Raw genomic sequence first — 22,180 nt, forward strand, 5'->3', positions numbered from 1 at the left:
CAAAAATATAAGCACTTCTTTGTTTGATGGCTTGTGACTATCCATCATCCTCTTGATTACATTGCAGAGGTTTTCAATGGGGTTCAGGTCTGGAGAATGGGCTGCTCATGACAGGGTTTTGATGTGGTGGTCTCTTAAAAGGAATCTGTCACCTCAATTTTGCCCTATAAACTGAGGCCACTGTCACTAGGGGCTTATCTACAGCTGGAGCGCCCCCAAGGGCTAGGGGTACTCGGTACGGGTCCTTCGGTTCTCAAGGGAGATGTCACGGTGGCTGACCCGGCCCGTGGTCCTAGGGACGGCCGCAATAGAAGGGGGGAAAGGTCTTTAAAGGGAAAGTGTTCGTGACGCCACCTGTGGTATTCGGTCAGGGTGACCGACGCTGCTTTAAGGGGTCCGCTGGGGTGATGTTATTGCAGCTAGATGGTATACCTTCCCACAGGTGAAGTGTATCCCCAGGGCTTCCCAGTGTGTAGATGGTGAGAGGCGCAGTTAAGAACGAGGACACAAGGTTGCAGTGTCTTTACCTTTTTACTGAAGCCTTCGGCGTCCACAGTCCAGAGCACCAGATCACAGGGCAGGCAGAGTCCGGCCGGTTTGGAGGCAAATGCAGAGTCCCCCTATCCAGATGGAAATCAGTAGCCTACCTCTAGCGCCTTGATGTTGTAGTACCTTACTGCTAAGCTTCTCATAAGGTCCTCACAACTGTGGTGGATGTTCTAGATGTTGTGTCTCTCTCTGTCCCCTGGATGGATAGGACAAACCCGTATGACCGGTGGCGTGAGGCTTTTTTACAGGGACTCTATCACACCCCAGCCTCTTGTGGGTGCCACCTTGCTTCCTGGGTATAGGGCAGGCAGGTAACGTGAAATTAGCTGTCCTGCCGGTCTCTGGAGCAAGGCATAAAGGACTGTTGCTCCCTCGGTGTTCCGGCTACCGGGATCGTGCGCCTCAGAAGGAGGCAGCCTGTGCAGGGCAGAACTCCTTCTGGTTTCCTCTCCTTTTTTTGCTATGACTTCTCCTCACGCTTTACAACACAGTTCTCTGATCGTGTCTCTTTCTGGAAGCTGCCGCACGTGGGGCAGGCACAGCTCCGTAGCCTTCTGTGTAGGCCTCTGACAGGATCCCACCCCTGTCAGGGACCAACTACCTGAGCCGAAGCTCAGCCAGCAACGGCCTAACTTCCTATCCAGGCAACCAGTTTTACCTGCTTGTGAAGGGTGCCCTAATAAATAGGAGCATAGCTCCCCCTGGTGGCCTGGAGTATGAAATGCAGTGTTTGTTGGTGTTACCTGGTAGTGAGATCTCCTTTATTGTCTCCAAACGTAACATCACTCCCCCCTAGAGGAGAATGACATTACTACAATGACAAGGGCCCTGGGGCGCTGCACAGCATTTTGTAATGCTGGAGATAAGCCTCCGATATAACCTGGAATATAAGAAAAGCAAGTTAGATGACACTCACCCAGGGGCCGTCCCGGTTCGGTTCGAGTCCGATGAGCGTCGTGGTCCGGGTCCGGCGCCTCCCATCTTCATACGATGACGTCCTCTTCTTTGTTTCCTGTCACGGCTCCTGCGCAGGCACAATTCTCTGCTCTGTTGAGGGCAGAGCAAAGTACTGCAGTGCGAAGGTGCCAGGAAAAGTCAGAGAGGCCCGATGCCTGCGCACTGAAGTACTTTACGCTGCCCTCAACAGAGCAGATAAAGTACACCTGCCCAGGAGCCGCGGCAGGAAGCAAAGAAGAGGACGTCATCCTATGAAGATGGAAGGCGCCGGAACCGGACTGCGATGCCCATCAGACCAGAACAGAACCGGGACCGCCCCTGGGTGAGTATAATCTAACTTGTTTTTCTTATCTTTCAGGATACATCGGGGGCTTATCTACAGCTTTAAAGAATGCTGTAGATAAGCCCCTGATGGCGGGGGCCTCAGTTTATAGGGCAAAATTGAGGTGACAGATTCCCTTTAATTTTTGCCAGAGCTATATATAGTGTGATAAATATGTTAAGGCAAGAATCAGATTATAAAGGTTGGACTCAATTTACATAGGGATGGACCCAACATGCCACATCTATATCACTTAGAATACATCCCCTCGTCAAAGATTAGGCAAAACGCGCATCAGGCAGGTGCAGGCTTCTTGCGGAGTCCATACTTACTGGTCAGTATATTGCTGCTATTCCATGCATGGGCCCTTCTTTATGAATTAACACTTTAATATGTTGGATATTTTGGTTATCATACAAATACATATTCACCCATGTAAGCAGTCTTCCGTATGGTCATAATATATTTTAGATTTTGTTACTTTTACACTACTAATGTGAATACTGCTTACTAGACCTAGACCGGTGAACCATCGCTGTGTGTGACTCATGATAGGTACATATTTTCAACAGTTGATCATATCTAATTGTATATTTTGCACATCTTACATTATGCATTTAAAGTACAACTTATACCGATCCATTTACGTGAATGAGGTCCTGGGAACGAGAGGATGAGGAGAAAGAGAAGAAGAGCGCTATCTAAGCATAGTAAATGAGTGAATCTAACTTGGTGAGAAAAGTTCAACTTCAGTCTTGCTCACCAGGCATGGTTGTGAAAGGAGGCACAACACTGGGAAAAGTTTGCAAACAAACCTTTCACTGGTGTGCTGCCTTCTGTAAAAACATGGAGGTGATTTTCCTCTCCCAGAAACAAATTCCTCCATGTGGATAATGTGAATAAGAATGTTTCAGGGTACTTCCTTCAGAGGATCCTGAACCCAATTTAGAATAAGAGGATAATATAGCCAAGTGGCCAAGTATCTCTGATGCTGAATTAGATGATATTTTATTGGTTATGTACATCAAATACAAAATTTTATAAAAGACAGTAAATACTTATTAAAAAACTTATTAAAAAAACACATCACGTTTCGGCCATGTAGGCCTTCATCACGTGTATAATAAAATGATTTTCTTAGAGGCTATTTATACCCCATTTTTATTACTAATTGGTGTGGTTGTGAGTCGCTCACCAGGGCTGTGGGGTACTCGGTACCGGGTCCGGTACATAAAGGGGATGTCATGGTGGCGGCGACCCGGTCCATGGCCCTGGGCCCCCATGTAAAAGGGAATGTCCTTAAAGGGGTTTGTAATAAAGTAGCGAAGTAGGTCCCCAGGGCTCCTGGTGTGTAGATGAGGATGGTGAAAGGTGCAGAACAGAGGACACAGGTTTGCAGTCTCTTTACCTGGCTTACTGAAGACTTCAGGCAACCGCAGTCCAGGGCACCAGATCACATATAAAGGCAGTGTTCGGCAGGCTTGGAAGCGATTTCAGAGTCCCCTTTACGAGGTGGAGTTAGAAGCCTTCCTATTAGTGCGGTGGTGTTGTAGTCCCTTACTGTCTATGGCTTCTGGCAAGGTCCTCACAGTTCTCTTGTCCTCCATGGAGGTTAAGACACAAACCCGTAGGACAGGTGGCTCAAGCCTTTTTATACGGTCTCTATCAAGACCCAGGCTTTATGTGCCGCTGTGTCTCCTGGGTATTAGGGCAGAGAGGTAACATTTAGTCCAGCTGACCTGCCGGTTTCTGCTGTGCTTCCTAGAGTCCGACACAACCTCGGTCTTCCAGCTACCGGCATCTGTGCTACGCCAGGGAGGTAGCCCAAATGCTGCTGTGCTCCCCTGGTGTCTCTCTCCTGCGCTTCACTCTCCTGCATGCTCACTAAACACTGTTCTTCCTTCGGCACATCACTATCCAGGAGTTGCAGCACCTCTGGCTGCACGGCCCCTCACACTCCTCTCTGCCTCAGACTGCACCAGTTTGCTGTCAGGCACTAACTAACTCCTTTCCCTCCAAGCCAGAATCTATATCTCGGGAAGTTCCCCCTAAACCAGGTTTAGAGATCCCCTTTCTGGCCTAGAGTGTGAACATGTTGTGTGCTTTGTGATTACCTGATAAAAGAGATCTTCCTTTGCTTCTAAGCGTGACATCACTTTCCCCATGAGGAAAGCAATGCCACTGTGACAACCATGACCCTGGGGTGTCACAGTTGTACTAACTAACGACCCGTTCTCTGTCTATCAAACTGTTTAGCAGTTAGAATGGGTATATTATTGTTATTATTATTATTATATAAGAATATAAGGTGGTGCATACAGCTTGTAGAGGATAGGAGGTGCTGGCTGAACTGGAATTATCCAAAAAAGAAAAGTCAAGATAAATCAGCGGCACTCAGTCATATGCAAGGTGAAAATTCACGTGAAAATTACACCACAATAAAAATTCTGATTGTTTTGCGAACAACAAAAAAGTCAAGTAGCGATTAGTGACGTTTCGACCACATCCGGGTCTTTTTCAAACATCGCTATACCTAACTGGTGGCTTGAATAATGTTGTTCTGCTCCCAAGGTGGGCCGGGGGAGGAAGGCTTGGACATCAACGCGTCTTCTCCTGGCCACCAGAATCTATATCCAAGCCTTCCGCCAGTGGCTTTTTTTTTATTGTGGTGTAATTTTCACATGAATTAAATTATTCACCTTGCATATGACTGAGTGCGGCTGGTTCATCTTGACCACACATATTACATAACATCACTGTTCCTTCACCTATCCCAGGGTTAAAACAATATGTCTGTAAAATCTAGGCAATCACACATGTAAATATATATATATCTCTACACAAAAAAAGCCCTGCACCAGTACATGTCTGATTTAGCTCCTCTTTCCTCTTGTTGTAAGAGGTAAACTAGAAGAACTGCAGACATTAATGATATTAAAAGGCAATAAATAAAACCCTTCCAACCCCCCCCCCAAAAAAAAACCCCAAAACAAATAAACAAACAAACAGGGACTCTATTGATTGATCTATATGAGATCAGAGATCCCATTCAGTCCATCAGGGTACTGCAAAGTCTGTAGGACTCTTTGGCATTATGAACTGTTTTTCTGTTTCTAGTGTATACATGAATTTATTCTATTGGCGTGACTTTTATACATTCAAAGTTTTTGTTATGTGCAAGAGTGATGTGCTTAGATGAACTTTGTTTCAGAAACCCTATTTTCCCGTTATGTGTGGTGCAGCCGACATATAAAAGTCCACACACACAGGTCACCACATACACAACAAAATCAAAACCACAGGTTAATTCTTGGGTAAAATTGTATGTGGTATTTCTGTTTTTTATATTTAAATTTTTCTTACCATGATCTATAATTTTAAAACACAACATTTTTTTCCACACTTATACATTCTTTTTTTTTTTGGACAGATGGCACATTTATTGGTGTTGGGTTTTTGTTTCTTTTTGAGGGGGGTGTAATTAACTAGGTGCTATATAATTTTTAATTGTTCTATCTCTTCTGAATACAATATTAGGTCTTTTTGGGATTTGATCTTTTAGTATTGGTTCTTTCCTCACTAAGTACCAATATTTTAGAGAATACAGTGGATGTATTGGTGGCCTCTATTGTAGGTGGTAATGAAGCTATATTTCCACTTTGCTGTGCTCTCAATAACACCATGTTTTGAATATTGCTTTTTCAGGCAATCATCCAGTGTGAGAATGAGATTGTGTTGATATGCTGCCTGTACTAATGACTTTGGATTCCTTTTTTCTTTAAACCTGGAAAAGTAAAACCTAAGTTTGTTGTACATACAGTAGTCTGTATTGGACGTACAGTACGTCCCTGGAAAGATAAAAATTTACTGCATCCAGACCCAGCTTGTGCTCAATATTAGAGAGTAGGGCTGATACATCAAGGGTTAAAAAGAGATAGTCATTATCCCAGATAAGATCTCTGACTTCTAGGATCAATTATGTTGAATCTCTCAAATAGGATAGTAATGCAATAACATGGCATTGTAAGCACAGATCTATAAAGTGAGACGATGTACTCGTAAGCGACTCTGTCCCTGAGATGATATGACATCCTGGAGGATTTTTTCTGTTTTTGTGGATTTTGGGCAGATAATAGAATATGGCTTGATTAGGGCAAGTATTGGTGAGAAAACGCATCTCTTTTTTATTTATTATTTTGGCTCTATATGCCTCATTGAAGAGCAGAGAGTACTCTTTTTCAAATTCTTTAGAGGGATCATTGGAGATCACTTTGTATCAAGAGGATATTTTTTGTCTCTTGAACATGATAATCCACATTTTGCAGTACTAGCCCCCTCCTTTATCCACTTGTCTTATAACAATTTTGTTAGTAGTTTGTAACTGTTTGAGTGCCTCTCTTTCCTTTGTCGTCAAATTACTAATACTACCACAATTTTTATTTACAACCCCTGGCAAAAACTAGCTGCAGCTGATGATGCACTTCCGGCGCTCACCACCAATACATGCTGGGCAAGCGCAGTAAATCAGATGGCGCCATCCGGACATGTGCAGCATCTCTGACCCTTGGCATCATGGGGCTGGTAGTGCGTTCCAGGCTGGGACGCATGCGATCTCAATGAATGACATTGTCATAGATCACGGGGGATATTTTATCATCCCACCGCTGCCACCAATATGTCATGAACCGGGGGGTGTTTGGTTTCCGCAGGTCTTTCTTCAGGGATTTATTTATATCCCATTTTCCAGTTCCGGTTTGGAACTTGCAGCTCTCTGTGATCCCACAGAAGACATTTCCATGTAGATCACTTTGTTTATCTACAGGGATCAAAAGTACCATCAATTTGGCTGTAATGTGATGGACAGTAACAAAGTCAATACAATTGTTGAACACCACTCATGGTACCAGAATGGCCCTGCAGATGCACTTCTTCTGGAAAATGGACAGAACCAGAAATGACTTCCAATGAGAAGTTAGGAGCACAGCAGGTACCAAACAGTAATGAAATGAATGCTCCATCATGGAAGAGATGGACATCATAACAACAATGTTCCTGGACACAAAACAGCAGAATGCATCAGTCATTGTGATTGCTGTTGTACTGAAGAACAATTCAAGTATCTGGAGCCGTCCTACAGGGAGAATAAACATGGCCTTGATGCCATAACATAATACTCCTGCACAGAGAAACATCCACATGCTCTACAGATGGTGCTAAGTCATCTATATGGCTGCAAATGTGGCTTATGTTACCAATGCCCGAGTGCAAAGGCAGGCTGCACAGGTTATAACTCCTCATAATGAATTCATTTGGAATTCCTTTTAAATACATATATATATATACACACAGGGTGGTCCAAAAGTAGGTGGACAGTATGTGTAATAGGGTTATGAAGGGGAAGATTTATCAAACATGGTATAAAGTGAAACTCAGTTGCCCTTATCAACCAATCAGATTCCACTTTTCATCCTTCACAGGCTCTTTGGAAAATGAAAGGTGGAATCTGATTGGTTGCTAAGGGCCAGTGAGTCAGTTTCACTTTACACCATGTTTGATAAATCTCCCCCTTCATAACCCTATTGCACATACTGTCCACCTACTTCTGGACCACCCTGTATGTATGTATATATATATATATATATATATATATATATATATATATACACTCACCGGCCACTTTATTAGGTACACCATGCTAGTAACGGGTTGGACCCCCTTTTGCCTTCAGAACTGCCTCAATTCTTCGTGGCATAGATTCAACAAGGTGCTGGAAGCATTCCTCAGAGATTTTGGTCCATATTGACATGATGGCATCACACAGTTGCCGCAGATTTGTCGACTGCACATCCCAAAGATGCTCCATACAAGGCAGGATGGATCCATGCTTTCATGTTGTTTACGCCAAATTCTGACCCTACCATCCGAATGTCGCAGCAGAAATCGAGACTCATCAGACCAAGCAACGTTTTTCCAATCTTCTACTGTCCAATTTCGATGAGCTTGTACAAATTGTAGCCTCAGTTTCCTGTTCTTAGCTGAAAGGAGTGGTACCCGGTGTGGTCTTCTGCTGCTGTAGCCCATCTGCCTCAAAGTTCAACGCACTGTGCGTTCAGAGATGCTCTTAGGCCTACCTTGGTTGTAACGGGTGGCGATTTGAGTCACTGTTGCCTTTCTATCAGCTCGAACCAGTCTGCCCATTCTCCTCTGACCTCTGGCATCAACAAGGCATTTCCGCCCACAGAACTGCCGCTCACTGGATTTTTTGTCTTTTTCGGACCATTCTCTGTAAACCCTAGAGATGGTTGTGCGTGAAAATCCCAGTAGATCAGCAGTTTCTGAAATACTCAGACCAGCCCTTCTGGCACCAACAACCATGCCACGTTCAAAGGCACTCAAATCACCTTTCTTCCCCATACTGATGCTCGGTTTGAACTGCAGGAGATTGTCTTGACCATGTCTACATGCCTAAATGCACTGAGTTGCCGCCATGTGATTGGCTGATTAGAAATTAAGTGTTAACAAGAAGTTGGACAGGTGTACCTAATAAAGTGGCCGGTGAGTGTATATATACACACCCATTGTTTTTTCGTGACATATTGGGCTTCATGTTAGTGGTAAATTTAGGTCGATAATTTCTGAGTTTATTTGTGAAAAAAACGGAAATTTGGCGAAAATTTTGAAAATTTCGCAATTTTCACATTTTTAATTTTTATTCTGTTAAACCAGAGAGTTATGTGACACAAGATAGTTAATAAATAACGTTTCCCACATGTCTACTTTACATCAGCACAATTTTGGAAACAAATTTTTTTTTTGCTAGGAAGTTATAAGGGTTAAAATTTGACAAGTGATTTCTCATTTTTACAACAAAATTTACAAAACCATTTTTTTTAGGGACCACCTCACATTTGAAGTCATTTTGAGGGTTCTATATGGCTGAAAATACCCAAAAGTGACACCATTCTAAAAACTGCACCCCTCAAGGTGCTCAAAACCACATTCAAGAAGTTTATTAACCCTTCAGGTGTTTCACAGCAGCAGAAGCAACATGGAAGTAAAAAATGAACATTTAACTTTTTAGTCACAATAATGATCTTTTAGCAACAATTTTTTTATTTTCCCAAGGGTAAAAGGAGAAACTGGACCACGGACGTTGTTGTCCAATTTGTCCTGAGTACACTGATACCTCATATGTGGGGGTAAACCACTGTTTGGGCGCACGGCAGGGCTCGGAAGGGAAGGAGCGCCATTTGACTTTTTCAATGAACAATTGGCTCCAATCTTTAGCGGACACCATGTCGCGTTTGGAGAGCCCCCGTGTGCCTAAACATTGGAGCTCCCCCACAAGTGACCCCATTTTGGAAACTAGACCCCCCAAGGAACTTATCTAGAAGCATAGTGAGCACTTTAAACCCCCAGGTGCTTCACAAATTGATCCGTAAAAATGAAAAAGTACTTTTTTTTCACAAAAAAATTATTTTAGCCTCAATTTTTTCATTTTCACATGGGCAACAGGATAAAATGGATCCTAAAATTTGTTGGGCAATTTCTCCTGAGTACACCGATACCTCACATGTGGGGGTAAAGCACTGTTTGGGCACATGGTAAGGCTCGGAAGGGAAGGAGCGCCATTTGACTTTTTGAATGAAAAATTATCTCCATCGTTAGCGGACACCATGTCGCGTTTGGAAAGCCCCTGTGTGCCTAAACATTGGAGCTCCTCCACAAGTGACCCCATTTTGGAAACTAGACCCCCCAAGGAACTCATCTAGAGGCATAGTGAGCACTTTAAACCCCCAGGTGCTTCACAAATTGATCCGCAAAAATTAAAAAGCACTTTTTTTTCACACAAAATTTCTTTTAGCCTCAATTCTTTCATTTTCACATGGGCAACAGGATAAAATGGATCCTAAAATTTGTTGGGCAATTTCTCCTGAGTATGCCGATACCTCATATGTGGGGGTAAACCACTGTTTGGGTGCACGGCAAGGCTCGGAAGGGGAGGCGTGCCATTTGACTTTTTGAATGGAAAATTAGCTCCAGTCGTTAGCGGACACCATGTCGCATTTGGAGAGCCCCTGTGTGCCTAAACATTGGAGCTCCCCTACAAGTGACCCCATTTTGGAAACTAGACCCCCCAAGGAACTTATCTAGATGCATAGTGAGCACTTATAACCCCCAGGTGCTTCACAGAAGTTTATAACGCAGAGCCGTGAAAATAAAAAAATAATTTTTCTTTCCTCAAAAATGATTTTTAGCCCAGAATTTTTTATTTTCCCAAGGGTAATAGGAGAAATTGGACCCCAAATGTTGTTGTCCAGTTTATCCTGAGTACGATGATACCCCATATGTGGGGGTAAACCACTGTTTGGGCGCACGGCAGGGCTCGGAAGGGAAGGCACGCCATTTGGCTTTTTGAATGGAAAATTAGCTCCAATCATTAGCGGACACCATGTCGCGTTTGGAGAGCCCCTGTGTGCCTAAACATTGGAGCTCCCGCACAAGTGACCCCATTTTGGAAACTAGACCTCCCAAGGAACTAATCTAGATGTGTGGTGAGCACTTTGAACCCCCAAGTGCTTCACAGAAGTTTATAACGCAGAGCCATGAAAATAAAAAATAATTTTTCTTTTCTCAAAAATGATTTTTTAGCCCACAATTTTTTATTTTCCCAAGGGTAACAGGAGAAATTGGACCCCAAAAGTTGTTGTCCAGTTTCTCCTGAGTACGCTGATACCCCATATGTGGGGGTAAACCACTGTTTTGGCACACGTCGGGGTTCGGAAGGGAAGTAGTGACGTTTTGAAATGCAGACTTTGATGGAATGCTCTGCGGGCATCAGGTTGCGTTTGCAGAGCCCCTGATGTGCCTAAACAGTAGGAACTCCCCACAAGTGACTCCATTTTGGAAACTAGACCCCCAAGGGAACTTATCTAGATGTGTGGTGAGCACTTTGAACCCCCAAGTGCTTCACAGAAGTTTATAACGCAGAGCCGTGAAAATAATAAATGTGTTTCCTTTCCTCAAAAATATTTTTTTAGCCCAGAATTTTTTATTTTTGCAAGAGTAACAGGAGAAATTGGACCCCAAAAGTTGTTGTCCAGTTTCTCCTGAGTACGCTGATACCCCTTATGTGGGGGTAAACCACTGTTTGGGCACATGCCGGGGCTCGGAAGGGAAGTAGTGACGTTTTGGAATGCAGACTTTGATGGAATGGTCTGCGGGCATCATGTTACGTTTGCAGAGCCCCTGATATGCCTAAACAGTAGAAACCCCCCACAAGTGACCCCATTTTGGAAACTAGACCCCCCAAGGAACTTATCTAGATGTGTGGTGAGCACGTTCAACCCCCAAGTGCTTCACAGAAGTTTACAACGCAGAGCCGTGAAAATAAAAAATCATTTTTCTTTCCTCAAAAAAGATGTTTTAGCAAGCAATTTTTTATTTTCACAAGGGTAACAGGAGAATTTGGACCCCAATATTTGTTGCCCAGTTTGTTGTGAGTACGCTGATACCCCATATGTGGGGGTAAACCACTGTTTGGGCACACGTCGGGGCTCGGAAGGGAAGTAGTGACATTTGAAATGCAGACTTTGATGGAATGGTCTGCGGGCGTCACATTGCATTTGCAGAGCCCCTGATGTGCCTAAACAGTAGAAACACCCCACAAGTGACCCCATTTTGGAAACTAGACCCCCGAAGGAACTTATCTAGATGTGTGGTGAGCACTTTCAACCCCCAAGTGCTTCACAGAAGTTTACAACGCAGAGCCGTGAAAATAAAAAATCATTTTTCTTTCCTCAAAAAAGATGTTTTAGCAAGCAATTTTTTATTTTCACAAGGGTAACAGGAGAATTTGGACCCCAATATTTGTTGCCCAGTTTGTCCTGAGTACGCTGGTACCCCAAATGTGGGGGTAAACCACTGTTTGGGCGCACGTCGGGGCTTGGAAGGGCGGGAGCACCATTTGACTTTTTGAACGCAAGATTGGCTGGAATCAATGGTGGCGCCATGTTGCGTTTGGAGACCCCTGATGTGCCTAAACAGTGGAAACCCCTCAATTCTAACTTCAACACTAACCCCAACACACCCCTAATCCTAATCCCAACTGTAGCCATAACCCTAATCACGACCCTAACCCCAACACACCCCTAACCACAACCCTAACCGCAACACACCCGTAACCCTAATTCCAACCCTAATCCTAACCCTAATCCCAACCGTAACCCTAATCCCAACCCCAACCACAACTGTAACCCCAACACACCCCTAACCCTATCCGTAACCCTAACCACAAGCCTAATCTTAACCCTATTTCAAACCCTAGCCCTAATTCCAACCCTAACTCTAATTCCAACCCTAACCCTAAGGCTATGTGCCCACGTTGCGGATTAGTGTGAGATTTTTCCGCACGATTTTTGAAAAATCTGCAGGTAAAAGGCACTGCGTTTTACCTGCGGATTTACAGCAGATTTCCAGTGTTTTTTTGTGCGGATTTCACCTGCGGATTCCTATTGAGGAACAGGTGTAAAACGCTGCGGAATCCGCACAAAAAATTGACATGCTGCGGAAAATACAACGCAGCGTTTCTGCACGGAATTTTCCGCACCATGGGCACAGCGGATTTGGTTTTTCTTAGGTGTACATGGTACTGTAAACCTGATGGAAAACTGCTTCGAATTTGCAGCGGCCAATCCGCTGCGGATCCGCTGCGGATCCGCGGCCAATCCGCGGCCAATCCGCTGCGGATCCGCGGCCGATCCGCTGCCGATCCGCTGCGGATCCGCGGCCGATCCGCTGCGGATCCGCTGCCGATCCGCTGCCGATCCGCTGCGGATCCGCGGCCGATCCGCTGCCGATCCGCTGCCGATCCGCTGCGGATCCGCGGCCGATCCGCTGCGGATCCGCGGCCGATCTGCTCTGTGTGCACATGCCATAACCCTACCCCTAACCCTACCCGTAACCCTAACCCTACCCCTAACCCTACCCCTAGTTCTAAGCCTAGTTCTAACCCTAACCCTAGTGGAAAAAGAAAAAAAAATATTGTCTTTATTTTATTATTGCCCCTACCTATGGGGGTGATAAAGGGGGGGGGGTTATTTATTATTTTTTTATTTTGATCGCTGTGATAGAACCTACCACAGCGATCAAAATGTACTTGTAATGAATCTGCCGGCCGGCAGATTCGGCGGGCGCACTGAGCATGCGCCCGCCATTTTGGAAGATGGCGGCGCCCAGCGAGGAGACGGACCGACACCGGGAGCCTCGGTAAGTATAAGGGGGGGGGAGATCGGGGCACGGGGGGGGGCGTCGGAGCACCTGGGGGTGACATAGGAGCAGGGGGGGAGCGGGCAGGAGGACGGGGGAGCAGAGCACAGGACGGAGGGGACCGGACCCCATAACGAAGCACTGGGGGGGCGATCGGTGGGGTGGGAGGGGGTCACTTCAGGTTTTCCAGCCATGGCCGATGGTATTGCAGCATCGGCCATGGCTGGATTGTAATATTTCACCAGTTTTTTAGGTGAAATATTACAAATCGCTCTGATTGACAGTTTCACTTTTAACAGCCAATCAGAGCGATCGTAGCCACGGGGGGGGGGGGGGGTGAAGCCACCCCCCCCTGGGCTGAAGTACCACTCCCCCTCTCCCTGCAGATCGGGTAAAATAGGAGTTAACCCCTTCACCCGATCTGCAGGGACGCGATCATTCCATGACGCCACATAGGCGTCATGGGTCGGATTGGCACGGGTTTTCATGACGCCTACGTGGCGTCATGGGTCGGGAAGGGGTTAATTTTTGCCAGAGCTGTATATACTGTGATAAATATGTTAAGTGAAGAATCAGATTATAAAGGTTTGACTCAATTTACATAGGGATGGACCAAACATGCCGCATCTATATCTCTTGGAATACATCCCCTCTTCAAAGATTAGGCGAAACGAGCGTCGAGCAGGTGCAGGCTTCTTGCACCCATGTAAGTGAGTCGCCCACCAGGGCCTAGGGGTACTCGGTACCGGGTCTGGTATTTAAAGAGGATGAGTCACGGCGTCGGTGACCCGGTCCGTGGCCCTGGGTACCCTAGTAAAAGGGGAACAGTCTTTAAAGGGGATGTGAAAATAATAAAATTTGTGACGCCACCTGTGGATCTCGGTCAGAGGTGACCTACGCTCCTTAAAGGGGTCTTCTGAGGGCGATGGTGCTGCAGCAAAGATGGTGTCGCTTCCCACAGGTGAAGTGGGGTCCCCAGGGCTCCCGGTGTGTTTGGGCAGAGTGGTGTTATGCCAGAATAAACGAAGGACATGGGGTTGCAATGTCTTTACCTGGTTTACCGTTGGCAGTCAGTTTCAGTCCGGGGTACTGGCAACAGGTGACGGTGGAGTCCAGGCAGCCTGGAAACGGGTTGAACACCCTTGGTCAGGTCAGATTGGGAGCCTTCCACTATGCACTGAATATTAGTCCCGTGCTGCCTGCGGCTTTCTGGCAAGCTACTCTTTCTCTCCTGTCCTGGGACAGTACCTGCACTGTAAGCAACTCAAACCCTTTCCTTGGGGTATCTATTCACAGTGACTCTGGGCTCTGGTGGTACCTCAGGTGTAATGTTGGCAAGTCCCTTTCCGTTCCTTGCCCTCCGGTTCTACCGTGGGACTTATAGTTCCACACAGCCTCGGGCTCCCGATGCCCGGTTTGTGTGCTCTAGCTTAGAGGGAGCCCATTCGCAGCTCTCCTCTAGCTCCTGACTTCTCCTCTGCTCCTTATCTGTTCCTTGTCTGCACCAGACTAAATAACTCCTACTCCAGAACAGAATGTATATTATCTAGGGAAGCTCCCCTGAAAACCGAGTTCAGATCTCCCCCTTCTGGCCTGGAGTCAGAATGTGTTGAATGTACAGCCTACCTGCCAAAGGGATTCTCCTCGTTTCCAGGCATGGCATCACCCTCCCTGAGAGGAAGGCAATACCACTGTGGTACCCGAACTCCTGGGGTGCCACATAAGCAATCTTCCATATGGTCATAATATATTTTATATTTGGTTACTTTTACACTACCAGTGTGAATACTGCTTACTAGACCTAGACCAGTGAACCATCACTGTGTGTGACTCATGATAGGTACATATTCTCAGCAGCTGATCGTATCTAATTGTATATTTTGCACACCTTACATTATGCATTAAAGGTACCACTTATATGGATCGATTTACATGAATGAGGTCCTGGGAACGAGAGGATGAGGAGAAAGAGAAAGAGAGCACTATCTAAGCATAGTAAATGAGTGAATCTTACTTGTTGAGAAAAGTTCAACTTGAATCTTGCTCACCAGGTATGGTTGTGAAAGGAGGCACAACACTGGGAAAAGTTTGCAAACAAGGACGAAATCACTGGTGTGCTTCTGTAATAACATGGAGGTGATTTTCCTCTCCCGGAAACAAATTCCTCCATGTGGATTATGTGAATAAGAATGTTTCAGGGTACTTCCTTCAGGGGATCCTGAACCCAATTTAGAATAAGAGAGATATATAGCCAAAGGGCCAAGTATCTCTGATGTTGAATTAGATTATATTTTATTGGCAATGTACAGCAAGTACAAAACTTTATAAAAGACAGTAAGTACAGTACTTATTAAAAAAAACTTATTAAAAAAACACAACACGTTTCGGCCATGTAGGCCTTCATCAGGTGTATAATAAAATTATTTTCTTAGAGGCTATTTATACCCCATTTTCTGTTGTGGGTTCTGTTTGTGGGCTCCCTCTGGTGGTTACTGCTGGTACTGGGTGACTTTGGTGGGTTGCGGCCTTTGGTTTCCACCTGTCCATCAGTGGCTGGGTGTTTCCTATTTTACCTGGCCTTTCTGTCATTTCCCTTGCCGGCTATCAATGTATTCAGATGTGCTCTGTTTGGTTCCTGCCTACCTGCTCCCAGATCTTTCAGGATAAGCTAAGTGCTGATTTTCAGTTGTTTGTTTTTTTGTCCAGCTTGCTTATTATGTCTCTATGCTAGCTGGTAGCTCTAGTGGACTGAGGTTCTCCCCATGTGCCATGAGTTGGCACATGGGTTCTTGTAATCTCAGGATGGTTTTTTTGATTAGGGTTTTTTGCTGACCGCTCAGTCCCCTTTTGTATCGTTCTGCTTTCTAGTTTACAGCGGGCCTCAATTTGCTAAAACTATATATATCATCTCTATGTGTGTGCCTTCCTCTCATTTCACCGTCAATACATGTGGGGGGCAACTATATCTTTTGGGGTTCATTCCGCTGGAGGCAAGTGAGGTCTTTATTTTCTCTGCAGTGCTAGTTAGCTCTTAGGCTGGTGCGTGGCATCTAGAACCAACGTAGGCACGCTCCCTGGCTATCTCTAGTTGCGTTTGTCAGGCGTAGGGCAGCGGTCAGCCCAGGTTCCATCACCCTAGAGCTCGTCCGTAATATATTTGTACTTTGCTTGTCCTGTGCTATCCCTAGCCATTGGGATTCATGACAGTATAGCCGGCCCACAAAGTGTTAATTGTTTGGGCTGAAGCAGGAGAAAGAGAAGTGTTTAAGGGAATGTTTTTTTTTTTTTTTTTCCCTTCAGAGTTTTGCTGCCTAGCCCTTAATTGCTGTCTAGCTGCTTCTTACCTCCTCTTAACCCTTGAATGGCTCTGATCTTAGCTGTTTAACATGGATGTCCAGAGTTTGGCTTCCAGCCTGAGTAATCTCGCGGCAAAAGTTCAAAACATACAGGATTTTGTTGTTCACACTCCCATGTCTGAACCTAGAATTCCTATTCCAGAGTTCTTTTCTGGAGATAGATCTACCTTCCTGAATTTCAGGAACAATTGTAAATTGTTTCTTTCTTTAAAATCTCGTTCCTCTGGAGACCCTGCTCAACAGGTCAAGATTGTAATATCTTTCCTGCGGGGCGACCCTCAGAATTGGGCATTTGCATTGGCACCAGGGGATCCTGCATTGCTCAGTGTGGATGCGTTTTTTCTGGCATTGGGATTGCTCTATGAGGAACCTAACCTGGAGATTCAGGCTGAAAAGGCTTTATTAGCCCTCTCTCAGGGGCATGATGAAGCGGAGATATATTGTCAGAAGTTTCGGAAATGGTCGGTGCTTACTCAGTGGAATGAGTGCGCCCTGGCTGCAAACTTCAGAAATGGTCTTTCTGAGGCCATTAAGGATATTATGGTGGGGTTCCCTACGCCTACAGGTCTGAATGAGTCTATGGCTATGGCCATTCAGATTGATCGGCGTTTACGGGAGCGCAAACCCGTGCACCAGTTGGCGGTGTCTTCTGAACAGGCACCTGAGACTATGCAATGTGATAGAATTCAGTCCAGAAGTGAACGGCAAAATTATAGGCGGAAAAATGGATTGTGTTTCTATTGTGGTGATTCAGCTCATGTTATATCAGCATGCTTTAAACGCACAAAAAGGGTTGATAAATCTTTTGCCATTGGTACTCTGCAGCCTAAGTTCATTTTGTCTGTGACTCTGATTTTTTCACTGTCTTCCATTTCCGTCGATGCCTATGTGGATTCGGGCGCTGCCCTGAGTCTTATGGATTGGTCATTTGCTAAACGCTGCGGTTTTAGTCTGGAACCTCTGGAAGTTCCTATTCCTCTGAAGGGAATTGACTCTACACCATTGGCTATGAATAAACCGCAGTATTGGACACAAGTGACCATGCACATGACTCCCGTTCATCAGGAGGTGATTCGCTTCCTTGTACTTTATAATTTACATGATGTACTAGTGCTTGGTCTGCCATGGTTACAAACTCATAATCCTGTCCTGGACTGGAAAACAATGTCTGTGTTAAGCTGGGGATGTCAGGGGGTTCATGATGATGCACCTCCGATTTCAATCGCTTCATCTACTCCTTCTGAGATCCCTGCGTTTTTGTCTGACTATAGGGATGTTTTTGAGGAGCCTAAGCTCAATTCGCTCCCTCCGCATAGAGATTGTGACTGTGCTATAGAATTGATTCCTGGCAGTAAGTTCCCTATGGGTCGTTTATTTAATCTGTCACTGCCAGAGCATACTGCTATGCGGAATTATATTAAGGAGTCCTTGGAAAAGGGACATATTCGTCCATCTTCGTCCCCTCTGGGAGCAGGTTTTTTTTTGTGGCAAAAAAAGATGGTTCCCTGAGGCCTTGTATAGATTATCGCTTTCTGAATAAGATTACAGTCAAGTATCAGTATCCATTGCCATTATTGACTGATTTGTTTGCTCGCATTAAGGGGGCTAGGTGGTTCACTAAGATAGATCTTCGCGGTGCGTATAATCTGGTGCGGATAAAACAGGGTGATGAGTGGAAAACCGCATTTAATACGCCTGAGGGCCATTTTGAGTATTTGGTAATGCCTTTTGGACTCTCCAATGCTCCGTCAGTCTTTCAGTCCTTTATGCACAATATTTTCCGTGAATATCTGGATAAGTTTATGATTGTGTATTTGGATGATATTTTGGTGTTTTCTGATGACTGGGAGTCTCATGTTCTACAGGTCAGGAAGGTGTTTCAGGTTCTGCGGGCCAATTCTCTGTTTGTGAAGGGCTCAAAGTGTCTCTTCGGAGTCCAGAAGATTTCTTTTTTGGGGTACATTTTTTCTCCTTCTACTATTGAGATGGATCCCGTCAAGGTTCAGGCGATTTGTGACTGGACACAACCTACATCTGTTAAGAGCCTTCAGAAGTTCTTGGGGTTTGCTAATTTTTATCGTCGGTTCATTGCTAATTTTTCCAGTATTGTTAAACCTTTGACTGATTTGACTAAAAAGGGTGCTGATGTTGCTGATTGGTCTCCTGCGGCCGTGGAGGCCTTTCAGGAACTTAAGCGCCGGTTTTCTTCTGCTCCTGTGTTGTGTCAACCAGATGTTTCACTTCCTTTTCAGGTTGAGGTTGATGCTTCCGAGATTGGAGCGGGGGCGGTTTTGTCACAGAGAAGTTCTAATGGCTCGGTGATGAAGCCATGTGCATTCTTCTCTAGAAAATTCTCGCCCGCCGAGCGCAATTATGATGTGGGTAATCGGGAGCTTTTGGCCATGAAGTGGGCATTTGAGGAGTGGCGTCATTGGCTTGAGGGTGCTAAACATCGTGTGGTGGTCTTGACTGATCACAAGAATCTCATTTACCTTGAGTCTGCCAGGCGTTTGAATCCTAGACAGGCTCGTTGGTCGTTGTGTTTTTCTCGTTTCAATTTCGTGGTTTCATACCTGCCAGGTTCAAAGAATGTGAAGGCAGATGCTCTTTCCAGGAGTTTTGTGCCTGACTCTCCTGGAGACTCTGGGCCTACTGGTATCCTTAGGGATGGGGTAATATTGTCCGCTGTATCCCCAGACTTGCGACGTGCATTGCAGGAGTTTCAGGTGGATAAACCGGATCGTTGTCCACCAGAAAGACTGTTTGTTCCGGATGATTGGACCAGTAGAGTCATCTCCGAGGTCCATTCTTCTGTGTTGGCTGGTCATCCTGGAATATTTGGTACTAGAGACTTGGTGGCCAGGTCTTTTTGGTGGCCTTCCTTGTCTAGGGATGTGCGTACCTTTGTGCAGTCTTGTGAAGTGTGTGCTCGAGCTAAGCCTTGCTGTTCTCGGGCCAGTGGGTTGTTGTTATCCTTGCCCATCCCGAAGAGGCCTTGGACGCACATTTCCATGGATTTTATTTCTGATCTCCCGGTTTCACAGAAAATGTCCGTTATCTGGGTTGTGTGTGACCGCTTTTCTAAGATGGTTCATTTGGTGCCCTTGCCTAAGTTGCCTTCCTCCTCTGAGTTGGTCCCTTTATTTTTTCAGAACGTGGTTCGTTTGCATGGGATTCCGGAGAATATCGTTTCTGACAGGGGATCCCAGTTTGTGTCTAGATTTTGGCGGACGTTTTGTGCCAAGATGGGCATTGATTTGTCTTTCTCGTCTGCATTCCATCCTCAGACGAATGGCCAGACGGAGCGAACTAATCAGACCTTGGAAACTTATTTGAGGTGTTTTGTTTCTGCTGATCAAGATGACTGGGTTGCTTTTTTGCCACTGGCCGAATTTGCTCTTAATAATCGGGCTAGTTCGGCCACGTTGGTCTCTCCTTTTTTTTGTAATTCGGGGTTTCATCCTCGTTTTTCCTCTGGTCAGGTGGAGCCTTCGGATTGTCCTGGAGTGGACGTGGTGGTGGACAGGCTACATCAGATTTGGAATCAGGTGGTGGACAATTTGAAGTTATCTCAGGAGAAGACTCAGCAGTTTGCTAATCGCCGTCGCCGCGTGGGTCCCCGACTTCTTGTTGGGGATTTGGTGTGGTTGTCTTCTCGTTTTGTCCCTATGAAGGTCTCTTCTCCTAAGTTCAAGCCTCGGTTCATCGGTCCTTATAGGATCTCGGAGATTCTTAACCCTGTATCTTTTCGTTTGGATCTCCCAGCATCGTTTGCTATTCATAATGTGTTCCATCGGTCGTTGTTGCGGAGGTATGAGGTGCCCGTTGTTCCTTCGGTTGAGCCTCCTGCTCCGGTGCTGGTGGAGGGAGAATTGGAGTATGTTGTTGAGAAGATCTTGGATTCTCGTGTTTCCAGACGCAAACTCCAGTATTTGGTTAAGTGGAAGGGTTATGGTCAGGAGGATAATTCCTGGGTGGTCGCCTGCGATGTTCATGCGACTGATTTGGTCCGCGCCTTCCATAGAGCTCACCCTGATCGCCCTGGGGGTTCTCGTGAGGGTTCGGTGACCCCTCCTCAAGGGGGGGTACTGTTGTGGATTCTGTTTGTGGGCTCCCTCTGGTGGTTACTGCTGGTACTGGGTGACTTTGGTGGGTTGCGGCCTTTGGTTTCCACCTGTCCATCAGTGGCTGGGTGTTTCCTATTTTTCCTGGCCTTTCTGTCATTTCCCTTGCCGGCTATCAATGTATTCAGATGTGCTCTGTTTGGTTCCTGCCTACCTGCTCCCAGATCTTTCAGGATAAGCTAAGTGCTGATTTTCAGTTGTTTGGTTTTTTGTCCAGCTTGCTTATTATGTCTCTATGCTAGCTGGTAGCTCTAGTGGACTGAGGTTCTCCCCATGTGCCATGAGTTGGCACATGGGTTCTTGTAATCTCAGGATGGTTTTTTTGATTAGGGTTTTTTGCTGACCGCTCAGTCCCCTTTTGTATCGTTCTGCTTTCTAGTTTACAGCGGGCCTCAATTTGCTAAAACTATATATATCATCTCTATGTGTGTGCCTTCCTCTCATTTCACCGTCAATACATGTGGGGGGCAACTATATCTTTTGGGGTTCATTCCGCTGGAGGCAAGTGAGGTCTTTATTTTCTCTGCAGTGCTAGTTAGCTCTTAGGCTGGTGCGTGGCGTCTAGAACCAACGTAGGCACGCTCCCTGGATATCTCTAGTTGCGTTTGTCAGGCGTAGGGCAGCGGTCAGCCCAGGTTCCATCACCCTAGAGCTCGTCCGTAATATATTTGTACTTTGCTTGTCCTGTGCTATCCCTAGCCATTGGGATTCATGACAATTTTCATTACTAATGGGTGTGGTTGTACTAAGGCCTCTTTCACACTTCCGTCTTTCTTTTTCCGTCACAATGCGTCGTTTTGTGAAAAAAAAAATGGATCCAGCAAATGTTTCTGCTGGATCGTTTTTTTTTTTCTCATAGACTTCTAATAGCGACGGATTGTGACGTTTTATCCATCGTGCGCTGGATCCGTCGTGAAATTGATGTCGGTCGGGCGGAGACAACGCACAGATGAACGTTTTTTCTGTACCTCGGAAAATCGGTCAGCGACTGTTAAAAGCAGGAATCCAGTGACAGATGCCGTCTTGTGAAACCGAGCATGCGCAGAAGAATTTCCCGTCAGGGAAATTGTCTCTCGCTCTATCTCTTTTTGCTATTGATGCTGCCCATGCAGCATCAATAGTAAAAAGATATAATGTTAATAATAATTTTAAAAAATAAAAATCGTCATATTCTCACCTTCCGGTGGCCCATGCAGCCTTCCCGCGGCCTTCCCGATGCTCGCAATGCTGCCAGCAGCTCCCGTTCCCAGTGATGCCTTGCGAAATGACCCGATGACGTAGCGGTCTCGCGAGACCGTTACGTCATCACAGGTCATTGTCTCGCAAGGCATTACTGGGAACAGGAGCTGCCGGCAGCATTGCGAGCATCAGGAAGGCCGAGGGAAGGCTGCGGGGGACGCCGGAAGGTAAGAATATCACGATTTTTTATTTTTTTTTTTTAATTTTTAACCTGGGTTGTGTATGCGTTTTTGCAGCGGAAAAATGCGGCGAAGACGCATACACAACGTGTGCACATAGCCTCGGCGAATCCATCAAAAAAAGGACCCAATGCATCCGTTTTTTACAATCTGCACAGGATCCGTCTTTTCAACATTTTGACGGAT

The sequence above is a fragment of the Ranitomeya variabilis genome, chromosome 1 (genome assembly GCF_051348905.1).
Source record: "Ranitomeya variabilis isolate aRanVar5 chromosome 1, aRanVar5.hap1, whole genome shotgun sequence".
NCBI classification, from domain to species: Eukaryota; Metazoa; Chordata; class Amphibia; order Anura; family Dendrobatidae; genus Ranitomeya; species Ranitomeya variabilis.